Source organism: Panulirus ornatus, chromosome 17 (assembly GCF_036320965.1).
Source record: "Panulirus ornatus isolate Po-2019 chromosome 17, ASM3632096v1, whole genome shotgun sequence".
In the NCBI taxonomy this organism is placed as follows: domain Eukaryota; kingdom Metazoa; phylum Arthropoda; class Malacostraca; order Decapoda; family Palinuridae; genus Panulirus; species Panulirus ornatus.
This window is the reverse complement of record NC_092240.1, coordinates 39,418,747-39,435,829: the sequence shown is the minus strand read 5'-3', so window position 1 is coordinate 39,435,829 and position 17,083 is coordinate 39,418,747. Positions and strand designations below refer to the sequence as shown.

Genomic DNA, 17,083 nt, shown 5'->3' with positions numbered 1-17,083 from the left:
TCTTGGACTGTTGTAGGAAAACTTGCAGTGGATAATCCTGATTGTGTCATGATGGTCTGGTGGCTGTTCTCGAACCCGGCCTTGAAGGGTCAACCATTTCCTGAGCGCCGAACTACTACCTCTCAGACCCCCAAACAAAATCTTTCAAACACCACGACGTAATTGTTTTCAATGAATCTACCCAAACTCGTAGCTTTGCCTCACAGCGTTCGACATATCAGTGTTATTATGATATTCATACTGGGAAAATTTTCTTTACTTTCTCAGAACCACAAGAAAGTTCTCACTTCTCAATTTCATCCTCAGAACCACTGTAGCCTTCTCAGCTCCTCAAACCTTTCTCAGAATTCAAAGATGTCCTCAAAACCAATCTAGACTTCTCATTCCTCAAACCTTTTCTTGGAGCTACAGCAGACGTCTCAGCCCTTCAGAGACGTTCTCAGATCGACAGTAACATCATCAGGATCTCAGAAACGTACTCAGAAATACAGTAGATTATTCAGTCCCACCAACCTTCCACATCGCCATACTGAACTTCTCAACCGCACAGAATCATTTCAAAAACGATAACTCAGCACCGGGGTGGTTGAGTTATTACTTTAACTCCTCTATAACTCTCTCAGCAACGCCGGTAACATTCATAACCTCTTAGTAACTCTCTCAGTACAACAATAACTCTTCGTCACTTTCATAAGTACACAAAAACTCTGAAGACCAAGATTTATTTACAACTTGACAACAACATCACTTACCTTTGAAATGTCTCTAAACACTATACTTTGATCTCCAGTCTTGTTAAGTAGCACTTCAGTAACTCTCTTACCTCTCTGATACCTCTCATAATCCACTTGTATCTCTCAGCACCTCGGTACCTCTCACATAAAAGTACCCGGAAGATCACCATATCACTCTCCGTACCACATTATTGAAGGGCATCTTCCTCAAGGAGGTACATCGTACCCCGCTGGTATTCAGGAAAGTGCAGCCATAATTCAAGGTACAGTTAGAGCTCAGGAAAATATTACATCTCGGTATCCGCACGTTTGGACCTCTGGTGTTGAAATATTGAAGTGTTTACTGTGCTCTAGTGCTAAGCAGGATGGGCAGGGAGACCCACGACAAACTGCAACAAAAGAAATGAAAATTAAACAAGAGGAAGACAAAAGTTGTTTGTATTCACTGCGAATAAGGGTTGAGAGTTATATATATATATATATATATATATATATATATATATATATATATATATATATATATATATATATATATATATATATATATATATATATATATATACGTATATATATATATGTATATATATATATATATATATATATATATATATATATATATATATATATATATATATATATATATATATATGTATTATACTTTGTCGCTGTCTCCCGCGTTAGCGAGGTAGCGCAAGGAAACAGACTAAAGAATGTCCCAACATACACATGTATATACATAAACGACCACACACGCACATATACATACCTATATATTTCAACGTGTACATACATATACATATTCTTTTATTTTTTTTTATTATACTTTGTCGCTGTCTCCCGCGTTTGCGAGGTAGCGCAAGGAAACAGACGAAAGAAATGGCCCAACCCCCCCCCCCCCCCCCCCCCATACACATGTATATACATACATCCACACACGCAAATATACATACCTACACAGCTTTCCATGGTTTACCCCAGACGCTTCACATGCCTTGATTCAATCCACTGACAGCACGTCAACCCCGGTATGCCACATCGCTCCAATTCACTCTATTCCTTGCCCTCCTTTCACCCTCCTGCATGTTCAGGCCCCGATCACACAAAATCTTTTTCACTCCATCTTTCCACCTCCAATTTGGTCTCCCTCTTCTCCTCGTTCCCTCCACCTCCGACACATATATCCTCTTGGTCAATCTTTTCTCACTCATTCTCTCCATGTGCCCAAACCACTTCAAAACACCCTCTTCTGCTCTCTCAACCACGCTCTTTTTATTTCCACACATCTCTCTTACCCTTACGTTACTCACTCGATCAAACCACCTCACACCACACATTGTCCTCAAACATCTCATTTCCAGCACATCCATCCTCCTGCGCACCAGTCTATCCATAGCCCACGCCTCGCAACCATACAACATTGTTGGAACCACTATTCCTTCAAACATACCCATTTTTGCTTTCCGAGATAATGTTCTCGACTTCCACACATTCTTCAAGGCCCCCAGAATTTTCGCCCCCTCCCCCACCCTATGATCCACTTCCGCTTCCATGGTTCCATCCGCTGCTAGATCCACTCCCAGATATCTAAAACACTTCACTTCCTCCAGTTTTTCTCCATTCAAACTCACCTCCCAATTGACTTGACCCTCAACCCTACTGTACCTAATAACCTTGCTCTTATTCACATTTACTCTTAACTTTCTTCTTCCACACACTTTACCAGACTCAGTCACCAGCTTCTGCAGTTTCTCACATGAATCAGCCACCAGCGCTGTATCATCAGCGAACAACAACTGACTCACTTCCCAAGCTCTCTCATCCCCAACTGACTTCATACTTGCCCCTCTTTCCAAAACTCTTGCATTTACCTCCCTAACAACCCCATCCATAAACAAATTAAACATATACATATATATATATATATATATATATATATATATATATATATATATATATATATATATATATATATATTTTTTTTTTTTTATTTATTTTATTATACTTTGTCGCTGTCTCCCGCGTTTGCGAGGTAGCGCAAGGAAACAGACGAAAGAAATGGCCCCCCCCCCCCCCATACACATGTATATACATACGTCCACACACGCAAATATACATACCTACACAGCTTTCCATGGTTTACCCCAGACGCTTCACATGCCTTGATTCAATCCACTGACAGCACGTCAACCCCGGTATACCACATCGATCCAATTCACTCTATTCCTTGCCCTCCTTTCACCCTCCTGCATGTTCAGGCCCCGATCACACAAAATCTTTTTCACTCCATCTTTCCACCTCCAATTTGGTCTCCCTCTTCTCCTCGTTCCCTCCACCTCCGACACATATATCCTCTTGGTCAATTTTTCCTCACTCATTCTCTCCATGTGCCCAAACCACTTCAAAACACCCTCTTCTGCTCTCTCAACCACGCTCTTTTTATTTCCACACATCTCTCTTACCCTTGCGCTACTTACTCGATCAAACCACCTCACACCACACATTGTCCTCAAACATCTCATTTCCAGCACATCCATCCTCCTGCGCACAACTCTATCCATAGTCCACGCCTCGCAACCATACAACATTGTTGGAACCACTATTCCTTCAAACATACCCATTTTTGATTTCCGAGATAATGTTCTCGACTTCCACACATTCTTCAAGGCTCCCAGAATTTTCGCCCCCTCCCCCACCCTATGATCCACTTCCGCTTCCATGGTTCCATCCGCTGCCAGATCCACTCCCAGATATCTAAAACACTTCACTTCCTCCAGTTTTTCTCCATTCAAACTCACCTCCCAATTGATTTGACCCTCAACCCTACTGTACCTAATAACCTTGCTCTTATTCACATTTACTCTTAACTTTCTTCTTCCACACACTTTACCAAACTCAGTCACCAGCTTCTGCAGTTTCTCACATGAATCAGCCACCAGCGCTGTATCATCAGCGAACAACAACTGACTCACTTCCCAAGCTCTCTCATCCTCAACAGACTTCATACTTGCCTTTTTTCCAAAACTCTTGCATTCACCTCCCTAACAACCCCATCCATAAACAAATTAAACAGCCATGGAGACATCACACACCCCTGCCGCAAACCTACATTCACTGAGAACCAATCACTTTCCTCTCTTCCTACACGTACACATGCCTTACATCCTCGATAAAAACTTTTCACTGCTTCTAACAACTTGCCTCCCACACCATATATTCTTAATACCTTCCACTGAGCATCTCTATCAACTCTATCATATGCCCTCTCCAGATCCATAAATGCTACATACAAATCCATTTGCTTTTCTAAGTATTTCTCACATACATTCTTCAAAGCGAACACCTGATCCACACATCCTCTACCACTTCTGAAACCACACTGCTCTTCCCCAATCTGATGCTCTGTACATGCCTTCACCCTCTCAATCAATACCCTCCCATATAATTTGCCAGGAATACTCAACAAACTTATACCTCTGTAATTTGAGCACTCACTCTTATCCCCTTTGCCTTTGTACAATGGCACTATGCACGCATTCCGCCAATCCTCAGGCACCTCACCATGAGTCATACATACATTAAATAACCTTACCAACCAGTCAACAATACAGTCACCCCCTTTTTTAATAAATTCCACTGCAATACCATCCAAACCTGCTGCCTTGCCGGCTTTCATCTTCCGCAAAGCTTTTACTACCTCTTCTCTGTTTACCAACTCATTTTCCCTAACCCTCGCACTTTGCAAACCACCTCGACCAAAACACCCTATATCTGCCACTCTATCATCAAACACATTCAACAAACCTTCAAAATACTCACTCCATCTCCTTCTCACATCACCACAACTTGTTATCACCTCCCCATTTACATATATTGTTTTATTATACTTAGTTGCTGCCTCCCTCGTTTGCGAGGTAGCGCAAGGAAACAGACGAGAGAATGGCCCAACCACCCACCAACACATATACATACATAAACGCCCACACACGCACATATACATACATATAGGGTTTCACCGTACACATACATATACATACACAGACATATACATACATACACATGTACATATCCATGTTTGCTGCCTTTATCCATTCCCGTCGCCACCTCGTCACACATGAAAATGGGACCCCCCCTCCCCCCGCGCACACGAGGTAGCAATAGGAAAAGACCACAAAGGCCACATTCGTTCACACTCAGTTTCTAGCTGCCATGTGTAATGCACCGAAGCCACAGCTCTTATTCCACTTCCAGGCCACACAAAACTTTCCATGGTTTACCCCAGACTTTTCACATGCCCTGGTTCAATCCATTGACAGCATGTCGACCCCGGTATACCACACCGTTCCAATTCACTCTATTCCTTGCACGCCGTTCACCTTCCTGTATGTCGATGCCCGATCGCTCAAAAGCTTTTTCACTCCATCATTTCACTTCCAATTTGGTCTCCCACTTCTCCTCATATATATACAACGAAGAGACGTCCTAGCTAAGTCTCTTCGTTGTATATCAACTGATTCTTATATTCCTCTCTTGTGTCTCCCCTGATGATGTGATTATTACACGAAAGTGCACTTGGGAACTTATCGTGTTTCATTTTCCCCGTGGACTCGGATAGCAAAAATGGGTGTGTTTGAAGAAATAGTTGTTCCAGCAATGTTATATGGTCACGAGGCATGGGCTATAGATAAGGTTGTGCGGAGGAGGTTGGATTTGTTGGAAATGAGATGGTTGAGGACAATATGTGGTGTGAGGTGGAGTGAAAAAGATGGAGTGAAAAAGATTATGAGCGATCGGGGCATGAACATGCAGGAGGGTGAAAGGCGTACAAGGAATAGAGTGAATTGGAACGATGTGGTATACCGGGGTCGACGTGCTGTCAATGGATTGAACCAGGGCATGTGAAGCGTTTGGGGTAAACCATGGAAAGTTTTGTTGGGAATGGATGTGGAAAGGGAGCTGTGGTTTCGGTGCATTATACATGACAGCTAGAGACTAAGTGCGAACGAATGTGGCCTTTGTTGTATTTTCTTAGCGCTACCTCGCGCGCGTGCGGCGGAGGTGGGTTTCATTCCGTGTGTGGCGGGGTGGCGACTGAAATGAATAAAGGCAGACAACATGAATTATGACGATATATTTATATATATAAATGTTTATATATATATATATATATATATATATATATATATATATATATATATATATATATATATATATATATATATATATATATATATATATATATATATATATATATATATATATATTTGGTTGGTAAGGTTACTTAATGTATGTATGACTCATGGTGAGGTGCCTGAGGGTTGGCGGAATGCGTGCATAGTGCCATTGTACAAAGGCAAAGGGGATAAGAGTGAGTGCTCAAATTACAGAGGTATAAGTTTGTTGAGTATTCCTGGTAAATTATGTGGGAGGGTATTGATTGAGAGGGTGAAGGCATGTACAGAGCATCAGATTGGGGAAGAGCAGTGTGGTTTCAGAAGTGGTAGATGATGTGTGGATCAGGTGTTTGCTTTGAAGAATGTATGTGAGAAATACTTAGAAAAGCAAATGGATTTGTATGTAGCATTTATGGATCTGGAGAAGGCATATGATAGAGTTGATAGAGATGCTCTGTGGAAGGTATTAAGAATATATGGTGTGGGAGGCAAGTTGTTAGAAGCAGTGAAAAGTTTTTATCGAGGATGTAAGGCATGTGTACGTGTAGGAAGAGAGGAAAGTGATTGGTTCTCAGTGAATGTAGGTTTGCGGCAGGGGTGTGTGATGTCTCCATGGTTGTTTAATTTGTTTATGGGTGGGGTTGTTAGGGAGGTGAATGCAAGAGTTTTGGAGAGAGGGGCAAGGATGAAGTCTGTTGGGGATGAGAGAGCTTGGGAAGTGAGTCAGTTGTTGTTCGCTGATGATACAGCGCTGGTGGCTGATTCATGTGAGAAACTGCAGAAGCTAGTGACTGAGTTTGGTAAAGTGTGTGAAAGAAGAAAGTCAAGAGTAAATGTGAATAAGAGCAAGGTTATTAGGTACAGTAGGGTTGAGGGTCAAGTCAGTTGGGAGGTAAGTTTGAATGGAGAAAAACTGGAGGAAGTAAAGTGTTTTAGATATCTGGGAGTGGATCTGGCAGCGGATGGAACCATGGAAGCGGAAGTGGATCATAGGGTGGGGGAGAGGGCGTAATTCCTGGGAGCCTTGAAGAATGTGTGGAAGTCGAGAACATTATCTCGGAAAGCAAAAATGGGTATGTTTGAAGGAATAGTAGTTCCAACAATTTTGTATGGTTGCGAGGCGTGGGCTATGGATAGAGTTGTGCGCAGGAGGGTGGATGTGCTGGATATGAGATGTTTGAGGACAATGTGTGGTGTGAGGTGGTTTGATCGAGTAAGTAACGTAAGGGTAAGAGAGATGTGTGGAAATAAAAAGAGCGTGGTTGAGAGAGCAGAAGAGGGTGTTTTGAAATGGTTTGGGCACATGGAGAGAATGAGTGAGGAAAGATTGACCAAGAGGATATATGTGTCGGAGGTGGAGGGAACGAGAAGAAGTGGGAGACCAAATTGGAGGTGGAAAGATGGAGTGAAAAAGATTTTGTGTGATCGGGGCCTGAACATGCAGGAGGGTGAAAGGCGTGCAAGGAATAGTGAATTGGATCGATGTGGTATACCGGGATTGACGTGCTGTCAGTGGATTGAATCAAGGCATGTGAAGCGTCTGGGGTAAACCATGGAAAGCTGTGTAGGTATGTATATATGCGTGTGTGGACGTGTATGTATATACATGTGTATGGGAGTGGGTTAGGCCATTTCTTTCGTCTGTTTCCTTGCGCTACCTCGCAAACGCGGAAGACAGGGACAAAATATATATATATATATATATATATATATATATATATATATATATATATATATATATATATATATATATATATATATATATATATATATATATATATATATATATTAGTGAAAGAGAAGAGAGAGGCATTTGGACGATTTTTGCAGGGAAAAAATGCAATTGAGTGGGAGAAGTATAAAAGAAAGAGACAGGAGGTCAAGAGAAAGGTGCAAGAGGTGAAAAAAAGGGCAAATGAGAGTTGGGGTGAGAGAGTATCATTAAATTTTAGGGAGAATAAAAAGATGTTCTGGAAGGAGGTAAATAGGGTGCGTAAGACAAGGGAGCAAATGGGAACTTCAGTGAAGGGCGTAAATGGGGAGGTGATAACAAGTAGCGGTGATGTAAGAAGGAGATGGAATGAGTATTTTGAAGGTTTGTTGAATGTGTCTGATGACAGAGTGGCAGATATAGGGTGTTTTGGTCGAGGTGGTGTGCAAAGTGAGAGGGTTAGGGAAAATGATTTGGTAAACAGAGAAGAGGTAGTAAAAGCTTTGCGGAAGATGAAAGCCGGCAAGGCAGCAGGTTTGGATGGTATTGCAGTGGAATTTATTAAAAAAGGGGGTGACTGTATTGTTGACTGGTTGGTAAGGTTATTTAATGTATGTATGACTCATGGTGAGGTGCCTGAGGATTGGCGGAATGCGTGCATAGTGCCATTGTACAAAGGCAAAGGGGATAAGAGTGAGTGCTCAAATTACAGAGGTATAAGTTTGTTGAGTATTCCTGGTAAATTATATGGGAGGGTATTGATTGAGAGGGTGAAGGCATGTACAGAGCATCAGATTGGCGAAGAGCAGTGCGGTTTCAGAAGTGGTAGAGGATGTGTGGATCAGGTGTTTGCTTTGAAGAATGTATGTGAGAAATACTTAGAAAAGCAAATGGATTTGTATGTAGCATTTATGGATCTGGAGAAGGCATATGATAGAGTTGATAGAGATGCTCTGTGGAAGGTATTAAGAATATATGGTGTGGGAGGCAAGTTGTTAGAAGCAGTGAAAAGTTTTTATCGAGGATGTAAGGCATGTGTACGTGTAGGAAGAGAGGAAAGTGATTGGTTCTCAGTGAATGTAGGTTTGGGGCAGGGATGTGTGATGTCTCCATGGTTGTTTAATTTGTTTATGGATGGGGTTGTAAGGGAGGTAAATGCAAGAGTCCTGGAAAGAGGGGCAAGTATGAAGTCTGTTGGGGATGAGAGAGCTTGGGAAGTGAGTCAGTTGTTGTTCGCTGATGATACAGCGCTGGTGGCTGATTCATGTGAGAAACTGCAGAAGCTGGTGACTGAGTTTGGTAAAGTGTGTGGAAGAAGAAAGTTGAGAGTAAATGTGAATAAGAGCAAGGTTATTAGGTACAGTAGGGGTGAGGGTCAAGTCAATTGGGAGGTGAGTTTGAATGGAGAAAAACTGGAGGAAGTGAAGTGTTTTAGATATCTGGGAGTGGATCTGTCAGCGGATGGAACCATGGAAGCGGAAGTGGATCATAGGGTGGGGGAGGGGGCGAAAATTTTGGGAGCCTTGAAAAATGTGTGGAAGTCGAGAACATTATCTCGGAAAGCAAAAATGGGTATGTTTGAGGGAATAGTGGTTCCAACAATGTTGTATGGTTGCGAGGCGTGGGCTATGGATAGAGATGTGCGCAGGAGGATGGATGTGCTGGAAATGAGATGTTTGAGGACAATGTGTGGTGTGAGGTGGTTTGATCGAGTAAGTAACGTAAGGGTAAGAGAGATGTGTGGAAATAAAAAGAGCGTGGTTGAGAGAGCAGAAGAGGGTGTTTTGAAATGGTTTGGGCACCTGGAGAGAATGAGTGAGGAGAGATTGACCAAGAGGATATATGTGTCGGAGGTGGAGGGAACGAGGAGAAGAGGGAGACCAAATTGGAGGTGGAAAGATGGAGTGAAAAAGATTTTGTGTGATCGGGGCCTGAACATGCAGGAGGGTGAAAGGAGGGCAAGAAATAGAGTGAATTGGAGTCATGTGGTATACAGGGGTTGACGTGCTGTCAGTGGATTGAAGCAAGGCATGTGAAGCGTCTGGGGTAAACCATGGAAAGCTGTGTAGGTATGTATATTTGCGTGTGTGGACGTGTGTATGTATATGTGTATGGGGGGGGGGGGGGGTTGGGCCATTTCTTTCGTCTGTTTCCTTGCGCTACCTCGCAAACGCGGGAGACAGCGACAAAGTATAAAAAAAAAAAAAAAAAAAAAAATATATATATATATATATATATGTATTAAGAGGTCACATTGGTGCGCGTGATCTAGCATATGCATAAAACCTTAGGGAAATGAAATACAGTAAGTTCCCAATTGTATTTTCGTATAATAATCACATCGTCAGGGGAGATAAAAGAATGAGATTGAAAACGTAGAACAGTCAGTTGATATACAAGGAAGAGACGTAGATAAGACGCCATTGGTAAACATGCGTTACTGGATGGTGGTGTTTGAGTCTGGTATCATGCCTGTCATAAAAGTTTTAATATGTGAACAGGAAAGGGAACTGTTTACAAATTCTGCCTGCGGCAAAGTTATCCTGTTTCTATAGACCTTCACTTATATTAATGTTGCAATTCTTTGTGTATTTGATACCAGAAGATCCAATTTGATTCCCCCCTCCATCTCTCTTTCCCCTCAATTTTGGTATATGCAGTATATCCTCTTTTCTACCTCTTTTTACTCATTCTCTCTATATGTCCGAAACATTTCAGTACGCCTTCTTGAGTTTTTTCAACCATACTACTCTTACCACATATCTCTCTTACCCTATTATAACTTACTCGATCAAGCCACCTCACAGCACGTATTGCCCTCAAACATTTCATATCTCACACATTCATCCTTCTCATCTGTAGCTCATGCTCTCGTACTTTTCTCTTGACATTCTTACTCTATCTTTTAGTCTTCTCACACTCTCGTCCACTTCGCGCTCGTTCCTCCATTCATCTCCCTTTGCTTTCTCACGAGATTTAATTTCTCATTCCACCACATACTAATCTTTCTCATACTTCTATATCCCATTTCTGTATGCCATACACCTCACCCGCTCTTCTGAGCAATGTTATTTTAATCACTTTCCACTCTCTTCGTCTCCTCTGTTTCATTCAATATCAACTTATGCCATTGTTTACTCAGTTTCGCTTGGTATTACTTCACACAGGCCTTTTATTCAAGCTCACCATCTTTCAACACTTCCTTCATGCAAATGTCATTCCCTCCTTTCCTACATTCATCACAATGTTTCACGTTCCCCTGCACCCGGAAATGATCAGACATTTAAGTTGCTGCTCCCAGCACTTTCACATCCTACAACCTCTCCTTGCACGCCTGTTGGTATCAAGATGATCTTATCATATGTACTGACGTTCCAGTCCCATTCACCATTATATAACTTATAAATACACCGTTTTCTAAACGATATACATTCGACATGTTTTTCCTCATCTTCGTGTTCGCCGAGGTTCCCGCGTCCCTTGTCATACCCACAGTCGCCACATCACCTACCTTTGCATTTAGATACCCAGATATAAAGATTCAGTCCCTTGTATCCACACTGCCACACTGTTCTTTCAGCTATACCCAATATACACTCCTTACGTCTTCACTCCTTTCACTTTCAGGACATGAATATTAACTGTCACCCTCCTCGTACTCTGCTTTCACTCTAACCACAACAATCTTGAACTCGTTTCTTTACACTCTGTAACACAACCTTACATCTCATCCTTCATTACAGGTGGCACCCCTCCTTTCGCTTATATTCTTTTATGAACTCCAAACTTCACCCACATGGAATTCTCAAACCATTTGTCCCGTTCCCCTCCCAATTTATCCAGGTCTCTCTTCTCAACCGTTACACCTGTCTTCCCCTTCTTTTCATCCAGGTCACATCCATACAGACTCAGATGACCAAATCTGATCCTTCCAGGGCAAATCCTTGCTTGGCTTCTTCTGTTCCTGTCTTTGGAAAGTCAACCCCTCAAACCTTTCTCAGATGTACAGTAAACCTCTCAGACCCTCAAAGAGGCTGTCATGACTACAGTAGCCTTCTCAGCCTCTCAGACCCTTCTTAGAACCACAGTTGACCTTCTCAGCCCTTCAAAGACGTTCTCAGAATCGCATTAACATCCTCAGTCTCTCAAAAACATACTGAGAATAGCAGTAAAAATTTCCAGCCCCTCTCACCTTCTTCATAGCCACCGTATGTTTCTCATTCTCTCATTTCCCAGGATGATGGCTCATCATCCTCTATATCTTTCTCAGCCCCACAGTTGCTATCTTGACCACTAGAACCGTGGGTAGTTTTACTGTCTCCTTATTCGCAGTGATGAAGACAATTTGTGACGTGGGATGAAGAATCTTGTGAGTTACTTGATGTCAAGTGTTAAGTGAGAGATGGAAAAGTGATCCACATTTGTGTGAGGTAAAAAGGAAAGACAGTAACCAGTCCATGGGAGGAGAACGTGGCAGCCGCTGTGGTGCTGGATCACTGTACTGCATTCATTAGTCCCGACAAGACATTTGTACCTTCCTGGTCCATGTCTTACACACACACACACTCACACAATGACTTGTTTTTGATATGGTTGTAAAAAACCACACATAATTATAAGCTTGATAGTAGGTTTGGTCCTTGAAGGCTAGTAAATCTTCAGAGTAACTAAAACTTGAAAAAGGTTTTTCCGTATAATATCCCAGAGATATCCTACTGTGTCGCGTAAATGCGAACAAACTAATGAAAAAACACGATAGATTAGAATTTGTAGTGATCATTGTCATTGTACAGATTACAGTCCCATCGTCGTATCATTAAATGTAAACAATATGCTCCTAGAGGTGATATAATATTTCAAAAAATGAAGATAAATGAGACTTTAGAAGTTACCGGTAAATTTATCTCAGGAACACTTAAAAGAAAATGGTTTTCATTACCATATGGTTTCTTTTGGAGGATAGACTTTGATAATGGTGCTACATCCCTTATAAATCTTCGTTAAGGATAGATCTCTCTCCTGGTGGATTGCAACGCTCTTGAAGCATTTTTTACAGTTTACTTCATGTCATCCATCTCCTGTGTACTAGGTCTTCATTCAGCACGTTTACTAGATTAATATTTTCATATTTCAATATGTCATTCACTCCGACGTCCGATTTTTGCTAATGTAAACTCTTAGGTATATATATATATATATATATATATATATATATATATATATATATATATATATATATATATATATATATATATGTATATGTGTGTATGTGTATGTATGTATCTTTTTTTCTTTGTTTTATACTATTCGCCATTTCCCGCGTTAGCGAGATAGAATTAAGAACAAAGGACTGAGCCTTTGAAGGATTATCCTCACCTGGCCCCCTTCTCTGTTCCTTCTTTTAGAAAATTAAAAAAACGAGGGATTTCCAGCCACCTCCAATTTGGTCCACCTCCAATTTGGTCTCCAACTTCTCGTTCCTTCCACCTCTGACATATATCCTCTTTGTCAATCTTTCCTCGCTCATTCTCTCCATATGTATATGAATATATATGTACATATAATATATGTATATATATATATATATATATATATATATATATATATATATATATATATATTTTTTTTTTTTTCTTTTTTTTTTCTTTTTTATACTTTGTCGCTGTCTCCCGCGTTTGCGAGGTAGCGCAAGGAAACAGACGAAAGAAATGGCCCAACCCCCCCCCCCCCCATACACATGTACATACACACGTCCACACACGCAAATATACATACCTACACAGCTTTCCATGGTTTACCCCAGACGCTTCACATGCCTTGATTCACTCCACTGACAGCACGTCAACCCCTGTATACCACATCGCTCCAATTCACTCTATTCCTTGCCCTCCTTTCACCCTCCTGCATGTTCAGGCCCCGATCACACAAAATCTTTTTCACTCCATCTTTCCACCTCCAATTTGGTCTCCCTCTTCTCCTCGTTCCCTCCACCTCCGACACATATATCCTCTTGGTCAATCTTTCCTCACTCATTCTCTCCATGTGCCCGAACCATTTCAAAACACCCTCTTCTGCTCTCTCAACCACGCTCTTTTTATTTCCACACATCTCTCTTACCCTTACGTTACTTACTCGATCAAACCACCTCACACCACACATTGTCCTCAAACATCTCATTTCCAGCACATCCATCCTCCTGCGCACAACTCTATCCATAGCCCACGCCTCGCAACCATACAACATTCTTGGAACCACTATTCCTTCAAACATACCCATTTTTGCTTTCCGAGATAATGTTCTCGACTTCCACACATTTTTCAAGGCTCCCAAAATTTTCGCCCCCTCCCCCACCCTATGATCCACTTCCGCTTCCATGGTTCCATCCGCTGCCAGATCCACTCCCAGATATCTAAAACACTTCACTTCCTCCAGTTTTTCTCCATTCAAACTCACCTCCCAATTGACTTGACCCTCAACCCTACTGTACCTAATAACCTTGCTCTTATTCACATTTACTCTTAACTTTCTTCTTCCACACACTTTTCCAAACTCAGTCACCAGCTTCTGCAGTTTCTCACATGAATCAGCCACCAGCGCTGTATCATCAGCGAACAACAACTGACTCACTTCCCAAGCTCTCTCATCCCCAACAGACTTCATACTTGCCCCTCTTTCCAGGACTCTTGCATTTACCTCCCTAACAACCCCATCCATAAACAAATTAAACAACCATGGAGACATCACACACCCCTGCCGCAAACCTACATTCACTGAGAACCAATCACTTTCCTCTCTTCCTACACGTACACATGCCTTACATCCTCGATAAAAACTCTTCACTGCTTCTAACAACTTGCCTCCCACACCATATATTCTTAATACCTACCACAGAGCATCTCTATCAGCTCTATCATATGCCTTCTCCAGATCCATAAATGCTACATACAAATCCATTTGCTTTTCTAAGTATTTCTCACATACATTCTTCAAAGCAAACACCTGATCCACACATCCTCTACCACTTCTGAAACCGCACTGCTCTTCCCCAATCTGATGCTCTGTACATGCCTTCACCCTCTCAATCAATACCCTCCCATATAATTTACCAGGAATACTCAACAAACTTATACCTCTGTAATTTGAGCACTCACTCTTATCCCCTTTGCCTTTGTACAATGGCACTATGCACGCATTCCGCCAATCCTCAGGCACCTCACCATGAGTCATACATACATTAAATAACCTTACCAACCAGTCAACAATACAGTCACCCCCTTTTTTAATAAATTCCACTGCAATACCATCCAAACCTGCTGCCTTGCCGGCTTTCATCTTCCGCAAAGCTTTTACTACCTCTTCTCTGTTTACCAAATCATTTTCCCTAACCCTCTCACTTTGCACACCACCTCGACCAAAACACCCTATATCTGTCACTATATATATATATATATATATATATATATATATATATATATATATATATATATATATATATATATATATATATATATATATATATATATATATATATATACATATATATATATATATATATATATATATATAAAGTTAAGAGTAAATGTGAATAAGAGCAAAGTTATTAGGTACAGTAGGGTTGAGGGTCAAGTCAATTGGGAGGTGAGTTTGAATGGAGAAAAACTGGAGGAAGTGAAGTGTTTCAGATATCTGGGAGTGGATCTGGCAGCGGATGGAACCATTGAAGCGGAAGCGGATCATAGGGTGGGGGAGGGGGCGAAAATTCTGGGAGCCTTGAAGAATGTGTGGAAGTCGAGAACATTATCTCGGAAAGCAAAAATGGGTATGTTTGAAGGAATAGTGGTTCCAAGAATGTTGTATGGTTGCGAGGCGTGGGCTATGGATAGAGTTGTGCGCAGGAGGATGGATGTGCTGGAAATGAGATGTTTGAGGACAATGTGTGGTGTGAGGTGGTTTGATCGAGTAAGTAACGTAAGGGTAAGAGAGATGTGTGGAAATAAAAAGAGCGTGGTTGAGAGAGCAGAAGAGGGTGTTTTGAAATGGTTTGGGCACATGGAGAGAATGAGTGAGGAAAGATTGACCAAGAGGATATATGTGTCGGAGGTGGAGGGAACGAGGAGAAGAGGGAGACCAAATTGGAGGTGGAAAGATGGAGTGAAAAAGATTTTGTGTGATCGGGGCCTGAACATGCAGGAGGGTGAAAGGAGGGCAAGGATTAGAGTAAATTGGAGCGGTGTGGTATACCGGGGTTGACGTCATGTCAGTGGATTGAATCGGGGCATGTGAAGCGTCTGGGGTAAACCATGGAAAGCTGTGTAGGTATGTATATTTGCGTGTGTGGACGTATGTATATACATGTGTATGTGGGTGGGTTGGGCCATTTCTTTCGTCTGTTTCCTTGCGCTACCTCGCAAACGCGGGAGACAGCGACAAAGCAAAAAAAAAAAAAAAAAAAAGAAAATATATATATATATATATCTATATATATATATATATATATATATATATATATATATATATATATATATATATATATATATATATATACTGCAGTTGGTCACAATCGTGTGCCTGATCTAGTATTAGGTGATTTCCACGCGGAAAATGAGACACTATATTTTCCTAAGTGCATTTTCGTGTAATGGTCACATCTTCAGGAGAGATGCAAGAATGAGATGGAAGACTTAGAACAGTTAGCTTATATACAAATTAGAAGCGGAGCGAGGACACCGTTGGTATACTAGTGTGTCCGATTGGTGGTGTTCGGGTCTTCAACCATGCCAGTCATAGAATTTTATTGTGTGGACCAGACATGGAACTGTTTACAAACTTTGCCTGTAACAAAACTATCCAGTCTGTATGACCCTCATTGATATTCATGTTACAATTCTTTGTGTTTTTGATGAGAGAAGTTTTCATGATGTTTCTCTTGGTCAAGGAGCTACTGTTGATAACTGAATTAGCGTTACTCCAGTCAGCATAATGTTCATAATTCTTAACATAATTAAACAAAGCATTTGGTTTTTGTCCTGCTCTTTTACTATATTCATGTTGCTTAAGTCCATATTAGACATCCTTACCAGTCTCCCCAATATAAAACATATTACAGCTTTTGCAAGATATTCTGTAAACACAACCCGCAGAATTTTCTGGCAAGTTTTTGATTTAAGATATTCTTAATAGTATTGTTATTGCTTAAGATTGCATTTTCATTAAAGTTTTTAAGGAACTTGAGGAGCAGCATAAAATTATCAATTAATGGGAGAACTAAAACGTTCTTGGTATCAAAGGGAGGTAAGGGTTTAACTCTATGAAATGATTTTGCCAACTTAAATGATTTATCAATGAAAGATCTAATATACTTTAATTTGGATCCAATAGAAATATCTTCTCAAACTCATCATCAATAAATTCTTAATTGCATATACGTAATGCCCTAAGGAACTTCGACTAGATGATGATTGTTTAAC

General features: G+C 41.0%; 1 protein-coding gene across 1 annotated transcript in view; it reads left to right on the top strand.

The window, feature by feature from the left end:
* LOC139754474 (uncharacterized) overlaps positions 1 to 17,083 on the top strand; it is a 75,298-nt gene that overhangs the window by 20,524 nt on the left and 37,691 nt on the right. The gene's annotated exons all lie outside the window — the stretch shown is intronic.